General features: G+C 47.9%; 1 protein-coding gene across 1 annotated transcript in view; it reads left to right on the top strand.

The window, feature by feature from the left end:
• The first annotated feature begins 5070 nt into the window (after positions 1-5070).
• The window catches only part of LOC109885148 (gremlin-2-like), a 25653-nt gene continuing 16823 nt past the window's right edge, over positions 5071-13900 (top strand). The window contains exon 1 of the mRNA XM_031813099.1: positions 5071-5574. The gene's annotated coding sequence lies outside the window, so the exon portion shown is untranslated. The remainder of the gene's footprint in view (positions 5575-13900) is intronic.

Raw genomic sequence — 13900 nt, 5'->3', positions numbered from 1 at the left:
GATATCTTTAGGTTTTGGTGCCACCCAGTGGCATCATCCTTCCATCACGGTTAAGTTTAACCTACAAAGACAAAATATAGCGAATTTCTTAACACAGGTATTTGGGATGCAGGGGAACGATGGAAGGAATCTCTTGGGGACTAAAGTATATTTTAAGCCTACTGACACACACGCCTTGTTCCATAAGACTAGTTATCACCCTGAACTCACGTACAGGGCTCTAATAAAGTCTCCACTGATAACATTGAACACAATAATGTACAGGAGCAGAGGGATGTTGAAGTAGCAACACAGATAGTCTTCAGACCAAGAGGTTAGAGGGTACACCAAGAGGTTAGAGATTACACCGAGAGATTACACCAAGAGGTTAGAGGGTACACCGAGAGGTTAGAGGTTACACCGAGAGGTTAGAGGTTACACCGAGAGATTACACCAAGAGGTTAGAGGGTACACCGAGAGGTTAGAGGTTATACCGAGAGATTACACCAAGAGGTTAGAGGGTACACCGAGAGGTTAGAGGTTACACCGAGGGGTTAGAGGGTACACCAAGAGGTTAGAGGTTACACCAAGAGATTACACCAAGAGGTTAGAGGGTACACCGAGAGGTTAGAGGTTACACCGAGAGATTACACCAAGAGGTTAGAGGGTACACCGAGAGGTTAGAGGTTATACCGAGAGATTACACCAAGAGGTTAGAGGGTACACCGAGAGGTTAGAGGTTACACCGAGGGGTTAGAGGGTACACCAAGAGGTTAGAGGTTACACCAAGAGATTACACCAAGAGGTTAGAGGGTACACCGAGAGGTTAGAGGGTACACCGAGAGATTAGAGGGTACACCAAGAGGTTAGAGGTTACACCGAGAGATTACACCAAGAGGTTAGAGGGTACACCGAGAGGTTAGAGGTTACACCGAGAGGTTAGAGGGTACACCAAGAGGTTAGAGGGTACACCAAGAGGTTAGAGGTTACACCAAGAGATTACACCAAGAGGTTAGAGGGTACACCGAGAGGTTAGAGGGTACACCGAGAGATTAGAGGGTACACCAAGAGGTTAGAGGTTACACCGAGAGATTACACCAAGAGGTTAGAGGGTACACCGAGAGGTTAGAGGTTACACCGAGAGGTTAGAGGTTACACCGAGAGGTTAGAGGGTACACCAAGAGGTTAGAGGTTACACCAAGAGATTACACCAAGAGGTTAGAGGGTACACCGAGAGGTTAGAGGGTACACCAAGAGGTTAGAGGTTACACCAAGAGGTTAGAGGGTACACCAAGAGATTACACCAAGAGGTTAGAGGGTACACCGAGAGGTTAGAGGGTACACCGAGAGGTTAGAGGGTACACCAAGAGGTTAGAGGGTACACCAAGAGGTTAGAGGGTACACCAAGAAGTTACACCAAGAGGTTAGAGGGTACACCAAGAAGTTACACCAAGAGGTTACACCAAGAGGTTAGAGGGTACACCGAGAGGTTACACCAAGAGGTTAGAGATCACACCAAGAGCTTAGAGGTCACACCAATAGAGGTTACACCAGAAGGAGAGTTTACAGTCCTACCAGACACCTAGGTATTTGTAGTTGTCCACGTATTCTAAGTCAGAGCCGTCCAGAGTAGTGATGCTGTACAGGCAGGTGCAGGCAGTGATCGGTTGAAGAGCATTTAGTTTTACTTGTAATAAATAAAAGGATAAAAGGACCATTTCATACTAATTTTGATGGTAAAATAATCTAATTGTATTTGACCTTGGTGAAGACCGAATGCGGCCCAGGGGGGAAATGAGTTTGACACCCCTGAGCTGCAGGCTGGTATTGAAGAATATAAAGGAGTGAAATTCCATCTATGGCCAATAGATGGAACCAGACACTATTTTGTTCTGCCACTGTAGCGTCACTGTAGTCTAGGAGTTTAACTACACAGAGCTTTGACAATCCATCTCATTATTTGAATGCATGAGAACGATACTGATCTTGTTTAATAGATTATAAACATTAAACAGTAAGTGTATGATCCATGGGTGATGTTAATTGCTGGTGACGTGTAGACTACTATGGAAAGTACTGTGAAAAAACACTGCTGTGTTCACTTACTATTAACCAAGGAGCAACACAACTCCATCACCTTGACTGACTGTTGTTGAAGAACATACAGCATGGTTGGAGTTGTCTGGTTGGAGACATGACGTCCAGATCACTTCAGTAGTGGTATTTCACCTTGACTGACTGTTGTTGAAGAACATACAGCATGGTTGGAGTTGTCGGGTTGGAGACATGACGTCCAGATCACTTCAGTAGTGGTATTTCACCTTGACTGACTGTTGTTGAAGAACATACAGCATGGTTGGAGTTGTCTGGTTGGAGACATGACGTCCAGATCACTTCAGTAGTGGTATTTCACCTTGACTGACTGTTGTTGAAGAACATACAGCATGGTTGGAGTTGTCTGGTTGGAGACATGACGTCCAGATCACTTCAGTAGTGGTATTTCACCTTGACTGGTTGGAGTTGTCTGGTTGGAGACATGACGTCCAGATCACTTCAGTAGTGGTATTTCACCTTGACTGGTTGGAGTTGTCTGGTTGGAGACATGACGTCCAGATCACTTCAGTAGTGGTATTTCACCTTGACTGACTGTTGTTGAAGAACATACAGCATGGTTGGAGTTGTCTGTTTGGAGACATGACGTCCAGATCACTTCAGTAGTGGTATTTCACCTTGACGGTTGGAGTTGTCTGGTTGGAGACATGACGTCCAGATCACTTCAGTAGTGGTATTTCACCTTGACGGTTGGAGTTGTCTGGTTGGAGACATGACGTCCAGATCACTTCAGTAGTGGTATTTCACCTTGACGGTTGGAGTTGTCTGGTTGGAGACATGACGTCCAGATCACTTCAGTAGTGGTATTTCACCTTGACTGGTTGGAGTTGTCGGGTTGGAGACATGACGTCCAGATCACTTCAGTAGTGGTATTTCACCTTGACTGACTGTTGTTGAAGAACATACAGCATGGTTGGAGTTGTCTGGTTGGAGACATGACGTCCAGATCACTTCAGTAGTGGTATTTCACCTTGACGGTTGGAGTTGTCTGGTTGGAGACATGACGTCCAGATCACTTCAGTAGTGGTATTTCACCTTGACGGTTGGAGTTGTCTGGTTGGAGACATGACGTCCAGATCACTTCAGTAGTGGTATTTCACCTTGACGGTTGGAGTTGTCTGGTTGGAGACATGACGTCCAGATCACTTCAGTAGTGGTATTTCACCTTGACGGTTGGAGTTGTCTGGTTGGAGACATGACGTCCAGATCACTTCAGTAGTGGTATTTCACCTTGACTGGTTGGAGTTGTCGGGTTGGAGACATGACGTCCAGATCACTTCAGTAGTGGTATTTCACCTTGACTGACTGTTGTTGAAGAACATACAGCATGGTTGGAGTTGTCTGGTTGGAGACATGACGTCCAGATCACTTCAGTAGTGGTATTTCACCTTGACTGGTTGGAGTTGTCTGGTTGGAGACATAACGTCCAGATCACTTCAGTAGTGGTATTTCACCTTGACGGTTGGAGTTGTCTGGTTGGAGACATGACGTCCAGATCACTTCAGTAGTGGTATTTCACCTTGACTGGTTGGAGTTGTCTGGTTGGAGACATGACGTCCAGATCACTTCAGTAGTGGTATTTCACCTTGACGGTTGGAGTTGTCTGGTTGGAGACATGACGTCCAGATCACTTCAGTAGTGGTATTTCACCTTGACTGGTTGGAGTTGTCTGGTTGGAGACATGACGTCCAGATCACTTCAGTAGTGGTATTTCACCTTGACTGGTTGGAGTTGTCTGGTTGGAGACATGACGTCCAGATCACTTCAGTAGTGGTATTTCACCTTGACGGTTGGAGTTGTCTGGTTGGAGACATGACGTCCAGATCACTTCAGTAGTGGTATTTCACCTTGATGGTTGGAGTTGTCTGGTTGGAGACATGACGTCCAGATCACTTCAGTAGTGGTATTTCACCTTGACTGGTTGGAGTTGTCTGGTTGGAGACATGACGTCCAGATCACTTCAGTAGTGGTATTTCACCTTGATGGTTGGAGTTGTCGGGTTGGAGACATGACGTCCAGATCACTTCAGTAGTGGTATTTCACCTTGACTGGTTGGAGTTGTCTGGTTGGAGACATGACGTCCAGATCACTTCAGTAGTGGTATTTCACCTTGATGGTTGGAGTTGTCGGGTTGGAGACATGACGTCCAGATCACTTCAGTAGTGGTATTTCACCTTGACTGGTTGGAGTTGTCTGGTTGGAGACATGACGTCCAGATCACTTAAGTAGTGGTATTTCACCTTGATGGTTGGAGTTGTCGGGTTGGAGACATGACGTCCAGATCACTTCAGTAGTGGTATTTCACCTTGACTGGTTGGAGTTGTCTGGTTGGAGACATGACGTCCAGATCACTTCAGTAGTGGTATTTCACCTTGATGGTTGGAGTTGTCGGGTTGGAGACATGACGTCCAGATCACTTCAGTAGTGGTATTTCGCCTTGACTGGTTGGAGTTGTCTGGTTGGAGACATGACGTCCAGATCACTTCAGTAGTGGTATTTCGCATGTCAAAATGACTTCCCACTGAGCCTTAAACCTTCAGACACTTAAAGGCTGTTTTAAGTGGTTAAACTCCATCTGTGGTGTTAAAATAAGTCCCTGCTGTAACTCTCCCTCTTGGTCTCTCTCTCTCTCTTTCATTCTTTCTCTACCTCTCTTCCTCCCTGCCGGGTAGCAAGCAGGGGGCCAACCACATCAGGAGACACTGGGAAAGTGTTGCAGTGTGTGTGTGTGTGTGTGTGTGTGTGTGTGTGTGTGTGTGTGTGTGTGTGTGTGTGTGTGTGTGTGTGTGTGTGTGTGTGTGTGTGTGTGTGTGTGTGTGTGTGCGCGCGTGCGCTTTGTCAACGGGGCTGGTTGGATTGAATTAACAATGCAATGAGGGTGAGAAGGGGAGAAAGAGGGGGGGGGCAGTCTACAGAGAGAGAGTGTTAGGGAGGGAGAGTGTGTTAGGGAGGGAGAGGGTGAGGGAGAGAGTGTGTTAGGGAGGGAGAGAGAGTGTTAGGGAGGGAGAAGGCGAGGGAGAGAGCGTGTTAGAGAGGGAGAGGGCGAGACTTGTTTAGTGATGAAAGCCAATAGAAAGTCTGCTGGGTGATAATATCCACATGTGGGAGATGGAGAGGAGCCAGAACACAGAGACACAGCGAGAGAGAGACCCTAACCACAGGAACTCAGGCTGTCCATGGGCATCCATACAGCTACCTCACCAGGACCCCGAAGAGAGTCACGGACTGACCAGGGTAGAGACCAGCAAACAAACCACCCAAAAAAAGCTCAGCATAGAAACCATGACCTGACAGAAGAGCTGAAAAACCTTCAAACTGACCACCAAAACATAGGAGCCAACCAATGAGTGACCAACGAATAGACCACCTCAACCCCTGACCTCTGTCTCTACTGGAATACTTACCTAACCCTAACGCAGAGACAGACCGGGACACAGAGAGAGAGAGAGAGAGAGAGGACGCTTTGGACACCTGAAACAAGAGGTAAAACTGACCTGACACATTCTATCATTAGAGACAGAACCACAGAATAGAGTACCAATGTCCTTATCTCAATCATCCTCACGTAGACAAGCTCTGGGCACAGTTTACTGTAAATGGTACAGACATATAAGGTAAGACGTTAACATAATCTCTGGTGTTAATATGATCAGCTGTGATGTTGTACTCCAGTACCCCTTAAAGATGACTTATCTAGTGACTTTCATTTATTTACATCACTGAAATGAGAGAACTTGCCCTCATCACAATTCACACATTATTTATTAAATGATTGATGTGTTAAGGGACATTTTAATTAATAATCAATAGAGTAGCAGTAGGGGAGAGTGGGTGAAGTTTGAACCACCCTTGTTTCTAGGAAACCGTACACAAAATTAATCATGTGACCTAATATGTAGGAAGAGGTCATCAGTTCATGGAGTCTGAAGGATGAAACCACATGGAAAAAGTGACCAGCAAGTTAGGTCTAAAACAACAGATTTTCACCAAGTCAAATTATTTTATTGTGTTAGAGGTTTTATTATGCTTGTATCTAAACCAAAGTAGATCATTTTAACGTTGTTATAAACATCAGTTGGGGCCTCTATTAGCTTCAATATGAGGTCCTAAATCTAATATTAAAGTGTATTCTTGTAGCTGTGTAGGCTAATAGAGTGTAAATGTTTGCCTTGGGGTAAGTTGAGCCAATGTCAAGTTGAGTAAATGTAAGTGTTTTTTTCCAAGGGGTAATGCAAAGCATTATCTCTGAGATATGAGGTATCAACAGGGCCTAGATTGTGATTGTGTTTGAGAACTAAAGATAGACTTAGGTTATTAAAAGGTGCTGGAAATTCATTACAATTTAATGTGTAGGAGGCTTAATGTAATCTTGTCCCGTTCCAAGAGACCACTTTTTTTGTTTTCAAAACTGATAAAACATAAAGACAGACCGAAGACAACAACATAGCAAGGCAGAAGAGAGACACCACAACATAAAGACAGACCTAAGACAACAACAGCATGGCAGAAGAGAGACACCACAACAAAGACAGACCTAAAACAACAACATAGAAAGACACCACAACATAAAGACAGACCGAAGACAACAACATAGAGAGACACCACAACATAAAGACAGACCGAAGACAACAACCTAGCATGGCATAAGAGAGACACCACAACTTAAAGACAGACCGAACACAACAACATAGCAAGGCAGAAGAGAGACACCACAACATAAAGACAGACCGAAGACAACAACATAGCATGGCAGAAGAGAGACACCACAACAAAACAGACCGAAGACAACAGAATGGCAGAAGAGAGACACCACAACATAAAGACCGTTATGATTATGCAGCTGTAGTTATGTAGTACACCTCAGGATCTAGTATGATTATGTAGCTATAGTTATGTAGTACACCTTAGGACCTAGTATGATTATGTAGCTATAGTTATGTAGTTATGTAGTACACCTCAGGACCTAGTATGATTATGTAGCTATAATTATGTAGTTATGTAGTACACCTCAGGACCTCAGGAAACTAGAGGCTGGGAGGGGGGAAACTAGAAGATGGGAGGGGGGAGACTAGAGGCTGAGGGGGAGCCTAGAGGCTGGGAGGGGGAGCCTAGAAGCTGGGAGGGGGAGACTAGAGGCTGGGATAATAATGACACCCTCCCTCCATGATGACTCCACTGAGGACTCCCTCCCTCCATCATTACTCTACTGAGGACTCCCTCCCTCCATCATGATCTCAGACAGCTTATTGGCTTCAGACTGAGAACAGTGGTACAGTAGCAGTGATAACAGAATAGGATTCTGTTAGGTGAACCAACCTACTGTAACCTAGTAGCAGTGATAACAGAATAGGATTCTGTTGTTGTTAGGTGAACCAACCTACTGTAACCTAGTAGCAGTGATAACAGAATAGGATTCTGTTGTTGTTAGGTGAACCAACCTACTGTAACCTAGTAGCAGTGATAACAGAATAGGATTCTGTTGTTGTTAGGTGAACCAACCTACTGTAACCTAGTAGCAGTGATAACAGAATAGGATTCTGTTGTTGTTAGGTGAACCAACCTACTGTAACCTAGTAGCAGTGATAACAGAATAGGATTCTGTTGTTGTTAGGTGAACCAACCTACTATAACCTAGTAGCAGTGATAACAGAATAGGATTCTGTTGTTGTTAGGTGAACCAACCTACTGTAACCTAGTAGCAGTGATAACAGAATAGGATTCTGTTGTTGTTAGGTGAACCAACCTACTGTAACCTAGTAGCAGTGATAACAGAATAGGATTCTGTTGTTGTTAGGTGAACCAACCTACTGTAACCTAGTAGCAGTGATAACAGAATAGGATTCTGTTGTTGTTAGGTGAACCAACCTACTGTAACCTAGTAGCAGTGATAACAGAATAGGATTCTGTTGTTGTTAGGTGAACCAACCTACTGTAACCTAGTAGCAGTGATAACAGAATAGGATTCTGTTGTTGTTAGGTGAACCAACCTACTGTAACCTAGTAGCAGTGATAACAGAATAGGATTCTGTTGTTGTTAGGTGAACCAACCTACTGTAACCTAGTAGCAGTGATAACAGAATAGGATTCTGTTGTTGTTAGGTGAACCAACCTACTGTAACCTTGACCTCCAGACAACATGGCTACAGTGTTTGTCTTTCCATGCTGTTGGTTAGTTTATCCAGGGAGATAAACCTCTGAGGAGGCACCTTGAGGAGGGCAGCCCCAGGTCTGACCAGCCCAGCGCAGGGAGCTGGTACTGCCTTCCCCTGCTGGGTCAGGCCTGTGGTCCCCCTGATCGGTGCTGGGGCTGTGGTTGGCGGACCGTGGTTGGCGGACCGTGGTTGGCGGACCGTGGTTGGCGGACCGTGGTTGGCGGACCGTGGTTGGCGGACCGTGGTTGGCTGGCCTTGCAGAACCCTGGACTGTTGCTGATTTGCCCTGTGAAATCCCACACAAACTGTCTCTCTAATGGACCAACATCAACCCATGCCCGACCAGCAGCAGCAGCTCCCACTCCCACCACAGCCTGCAGCTCCCACTCCCACCACAGCCTGCAGCTCCCACCCCCACCACAGCCAGCAGCTCCCACCCCCACCACAGCCAGCAGCTCCCACCCCCACCACAGCCAGCAGCTCCCACCCCACCACAGCCAGCAGCTCCCACCCCCACCACAGCCAGCAGCTCCCACGCCCACCACAGCCAGCAGCTCCCACGCCCACCACAGCCAGCAGCTCCCACCCCCACCACAGCCAGTAGCTCCCACCCCCACCACAGCCAGCAGCTCCCACCCCCACCACAGCCAGCAGCTCCTACCCCCACCACAGCCAGCAGCTCCCACGCCCACCACAGCCAGCAGCTCCTACCCCCACCACACCCAGCGGCTAACTGCCCCCCCCCCCCCCCCCCCCACACAGCAGCCCACCCTTTCACCTCTGAACAAAACCATCTCAGGCTGACCAAGTGGGCCTCAGCCTGTGGCATGTTGTTAATGTGTCCCCAATAGAACCCCTTTCCCTACATAGTGCACTACTATTGACCTGGCCCCTGGAACGAAGACCACATGTGGGGTTGAACTAAGTAGCTGAGAATCCACTTCTGAAACTGAACAGTAGGCCGGGCGGGAGCAACATAAAGACTGTTTCTCAGCTGGTGGTAATTATCACCAGCAGCAGGAAGGGGTCGTGCCTGTGTCCAAAGTGCATTGTGGTTGCACTAGCCAATGTCCACACAGCAGCCCCAGGCAATGTTCTTTGTGTTAGAGAACCACATATAGCGTGTTCCTTTAAATGCTCCACATTAGTCATGCGGTTTTCAGCCAATGGATTGCAGAACGTGATGAGGATAATTAGTAGAACTGGGATTTATTGGGTAAATGTAAGACATGCTTCATTTAGAAATCAAAGGCCTCAGAAGATGTGTTAGTGGACATAGAGAGGCCTCATCAGGTTGTTGGTGTTGATGGAGAAGATGTGTTAGTGGACATAGAGAGGCCTCATCAGGTTGTTGGTGTTGATGGAGAAGATGTGTTAGTGGACATAGAGAGGCCTCATCAGGTTGTTGGTGTTGATGGAGAAGATGTGTTAGTGGACATAGAGAGGCCTCATCAGGTTTCAGGTCTTGTTGGTGTTGATGGAGAAGATGTGTTAGTGGACATAGAGAGGCCTCATCAGGTTGTTGGTGTTGATGGAGAAGATGTGTTAGTGGACATAGAGAGGCCTCATCAGGTTGTTGGTGTTGATGGAGAAGATGTGTTAGTGGACATAGAGAGGCCTCATCAGGTTTCAGGTCTTGTTGGTGTTGATGGAGAAGATGTGTTAGTGGACATAGAGAGGCCTCATCAGGTTTCAGGTCTTCCTGACTTGTTGGTGTTGATGGAGAAGACGTGTTAGTGGACATAGAGAGGCCTCATCAGGTTTCAGGTCTTGTTGGTGTTGATGGAGAAGATGTGTTAGTGGACATAGAGAGGCCTCATCAGGTTTCAGGTCTTGTTGGTGTTGATGGAGAAGATGTGTTAGTGGACATAGAGAGGCCTCATCAGGTTTCAGGTCTTGTTGGTGTTGATGGAGAAGACGTGTTAGTGGACATAGAGAGGCCTCATCAGGTTTCAGGTCTTGTTGGTGTTGATGGAGAAGATGTGTTAGTGGACATAGAGAGGCCTCATCAGGTTTCAGGTCTTGTTGGTGTTGATGGAGAAGATGTGTTAGTGGACATAGAGAGGCCTCATCAGGTTGTTGGTGTTGATGGAGAAGATGTGTTAGTGGACATAGAGAGGCCTCATCAGGTTGTTGGTGTTGATGGGGAAGATGTGTTAGTGGACATAAAGAGGCCTCATCAGGTTTCAGGTCTTGTTGGTGTTGATGGAGAAGATGTGTTAGTGGACATAGAGAGGCCTCATCAGGTTGTTGGTGTTGATGGAGAAGATGTGTTAGTGGACATAGAGAGGCCTCATCAGGTTGTTGGTGTTGATGGGGAAGATGTGTTAGTGGACATAAAGAGGCCTCATCAGGTTTCAGGTCTTGTTGGTGTTGATGGAGAAGATGTGTTAGTGGACATAGAGAGGCCTCATCAGGTTTCAGGTCTTGTTGGTGTTGATGGAGAAGATGTGTTAGTGGACATAGAGAGGCCTCATCAGGTTTCAGGTCTTGTTGGTGTTGATGGAGAAGATGTGTTAGTGGACATAGGAAGGCCTCATCAGGTTTCAGATCTTCCTGACTAGTTAGGGTTGATGGAGAAGATGTGTTAGTGGACAGGAAGGCCTCATCAGGTTTCAGGTCTTCCTGACTAGTTGGTGTTGATGGAGAAGATGTGTTTGCGGACATAGGAAGGCCTCATCAGGTTTCAGGTCTTCCTGACTTGTTGGTTTGTTGATACAGAAGATGTGTTCGCGGACATAGGAAGGCCTCAGAAGATGTGTTAGTGGACATAGAGAGGCCTCATCAGGTTTCAGGTCTTCCTGACTTGTTGGTTTGTTGATACAGAAGATGTGTTCGCGGACATAGGAAGGCCTCGAGGTCATTTCCTAAGGGACACGATATTCATATCCCCCTTTTTCCCTCCCTCCATCATGACTCCACTGAGGACTCCCTCGCTCCATCATGACTCCACTGAGGACTCCCTCCCTCCATCATGACTCCACTGAGGACTCCCTCCCTCCATCATGACTACACTAAGGACTCCCTCCCTCCACCATGACTCCACTGTGGACTCCATCCCTCCATGACTACACTGAGGACTCCATCCCTCCATCATGACTCCCTCCCTCCATGATGACTCCACTGAGGACTCCCTCCCTCCATGATAACTCCACTGAGGACTCTCTCCCTCCATCATGACTCTGCTGAGGACTCCCTCCCTCCATGATGACTCCACTGAGGAGTCCCTCCCTCCATGATGACTCCACTGAGTCCCTCCATCATGACTCCACTGAGGACTCCCTCCATCATGACTCCCTCCCTCCATGATAACTCCACTGAGGACTCCCTCCCTCCATGACTCCACTAAGGACTCCTTCCCTCCCTCCATCATTACTCCACTGAGGACTCCCTCCATCATGACTCCCTCCCTCCATCATCACTCCACTGAGGACTCCCTCCCTCCATCATGACTCCACTAAGGACTCCTTCCCTCCCTCCATCATGACTCCACTGAGGACTCCCTCCATCATGACTCCCTCCCTCCATCATGACTCCACTGAGGACTCCCTCCCTCCATCATGACTCCACTGAGGACTCCCTCCATCATGACTCCCTCCCTCCATCATGACTCCACTGAGGACTCCCTCCATCATGACTCCACTGAGGACTCCCTCCATCATGACTCCACTGAGGACTCCCTCCATCATGACTCCACTGAGGACTCCCTCCATCATGACTCCACTGAGGACTCCCTCCATCATGACTCCACTGAGGACTCCCTCCATCATGACTCCCTCCCTCCATCATGACTCCACTGAGAAGTCCCTCCCTCCATCATGAATCCACCAAGGACTCCCTCCATCCATCATGACTCCGAGGACTCCCTCCATCCATCATGACTCCACCGAGGACTCCCTCCATGACTCCACTGAGGACTCCTTCCCCCCTCCATCATGACTCCACTGAGGACTCCTTCCCCCCTCCATCATGACTCCACTGAGGACTCCTTCCCTCCCTCCATCATGACTCCACTGAGGACCTTCCCTCCCTCCATCACACCACTGAGGACTCCTTCCCTCCCTCACAACTCCACTGATGACTCCTTCCCCCCTCCATCATGACTCCACTGAGGACTCCTTCCCTCCCTCCATCATGACTCCACTGAGGACCTTCCCTCCCTCCATCACACCACTGAGGACTCCTTCCCTCCCTCACAACTCCACTGATGACTCCTTCCCCCCTCCATCATGACTCCACTGAGGACTCCTTCCCTCCCTCCATCATGACTCCACTGAGGACTCCTTCCCTCTCTCCATCATGACTCCACTGAGGACTCCTTCCCTCCCTCCATCATGACTCCACTGAGGACTCCTTCCCTCCCTCCATCATGACTCCACTGAGGACTCCTTCCCTCCCTCCATCACACCACTGAGGACTCCTTCCCTCCCTCCACCATCATTTCTCTGAAGCACAATCAGTTTCAGAGTGAGACTGATATGAGTTGATGGGCTAACATATAACACTGAGCAGAGTTTCCAGACCTGCCAGACAGAGACTAGCTCAGGCTGCATCTTCACCTCTCGTTTCTCATCTTCCCTGCCAACAGCCAAGGCTTGGTCCACCACTGGACACCTCTTACTCAGGCCCAGTAGGGAAAACTGCCCTGACAATTTACTAACAGTACATGGAATAGAACGGTTTGGAATCACATGGCTCAGAAAACTATTTCTAGGTCTAGATCAGATTCTCATTCATACTGGGAAGTGTTGACTTAACTGAGATAGATATTCATACTGGGAAGGGCTGACAGATGTATTCGTACTGGGAAGGGCTGACAGATGTATTCGTACTGGGAAGGGCTGACATATGTATTCGTACTGGGAAGGGCTGACAGATGTATTCGTACTGGGAAGGGCTGACAGATGTATTCGTACTGGGAAGGGCTGACAGATGTATTCGTACTGGGAAGGGCTGACAGATGTATTCGTACTGGGAAGGGCTGACAGATGTATTCGTACTGGGAAGGGCTGACAGATGTATTTGTACTGGGAAGGGCTGACAGATGCATTCATACTGGGAAGGGCTGACAGATGCATTCATACTGGGAAGGGCTGACAGATGTATTCATACTGGGAAGGGCTGACAGATGTATTCATACTGGGAAGGGCTGACAGATGTATTCGTACTGGGAAGGGCTGACTTTACTGACAGATGTTTAGAACCTTTTGATTATTTTTGTTAAACAGAACATCTGAGAGCGAGGAGAGAGGAGAGAGGAGAGCTAGAGGAGAGAGGAGAGAGGAGAGAGGAGAGCTAGAGGAGAGAGGAGAGCTAGAGGAGAGCTAGAGGAGAGAGGAGAGAGGAGAGAGGAGAGCTAGAGGAGAGAGGAGAGAGGAGAGCTAGAGGAGAGAGGAGAGAGGAGAGCTAGAGGAGAGAGGAGAGCTAGAGGAGAGAGGAGAGGGGAGAGCTAGAGGAGTGAGGAGAGCTAGAGGAGAGAGGAGAGGGGAGAGCTTAGAGGAGAGAGGAGAGAGGAGAGCTAGAGGAGAGGAGAGCTAGAGGAGAGAGGAGAGCTAGAGGAGAGAGGAGAGAGGAGAGCTAGAGGAGAGAGGAGAGAGGAGAGCTAGAGGAGAGAGGAGAGTAGAGGCTAGAGAGAGGAGAGCTAGAGGAGAGAGGAG

Source organism: Oncorhynchus kisutch, unplaced genomic scaffold, assembly GCF_002021735.2.
Source record: "Oncorhynchus kisutch isolate 150728-3 unplaced genomic scaffold, Okis_V2 Okis04b-Okis11a_hom, whole genome shotgun sequence".
Classification (NCBI taxonomy): domain Eukaryota; kingdom Metazoa; phylum Chordata; class Actinopteri; order Salmoniformes; family Salmonidae; genus Oncorhynchus; species Oncorhynchus kisutch.
Note: the sequence above shows the minus strand (reverse complement) of the source record. Positions and strands in the feature narration are given on the sequence as shown.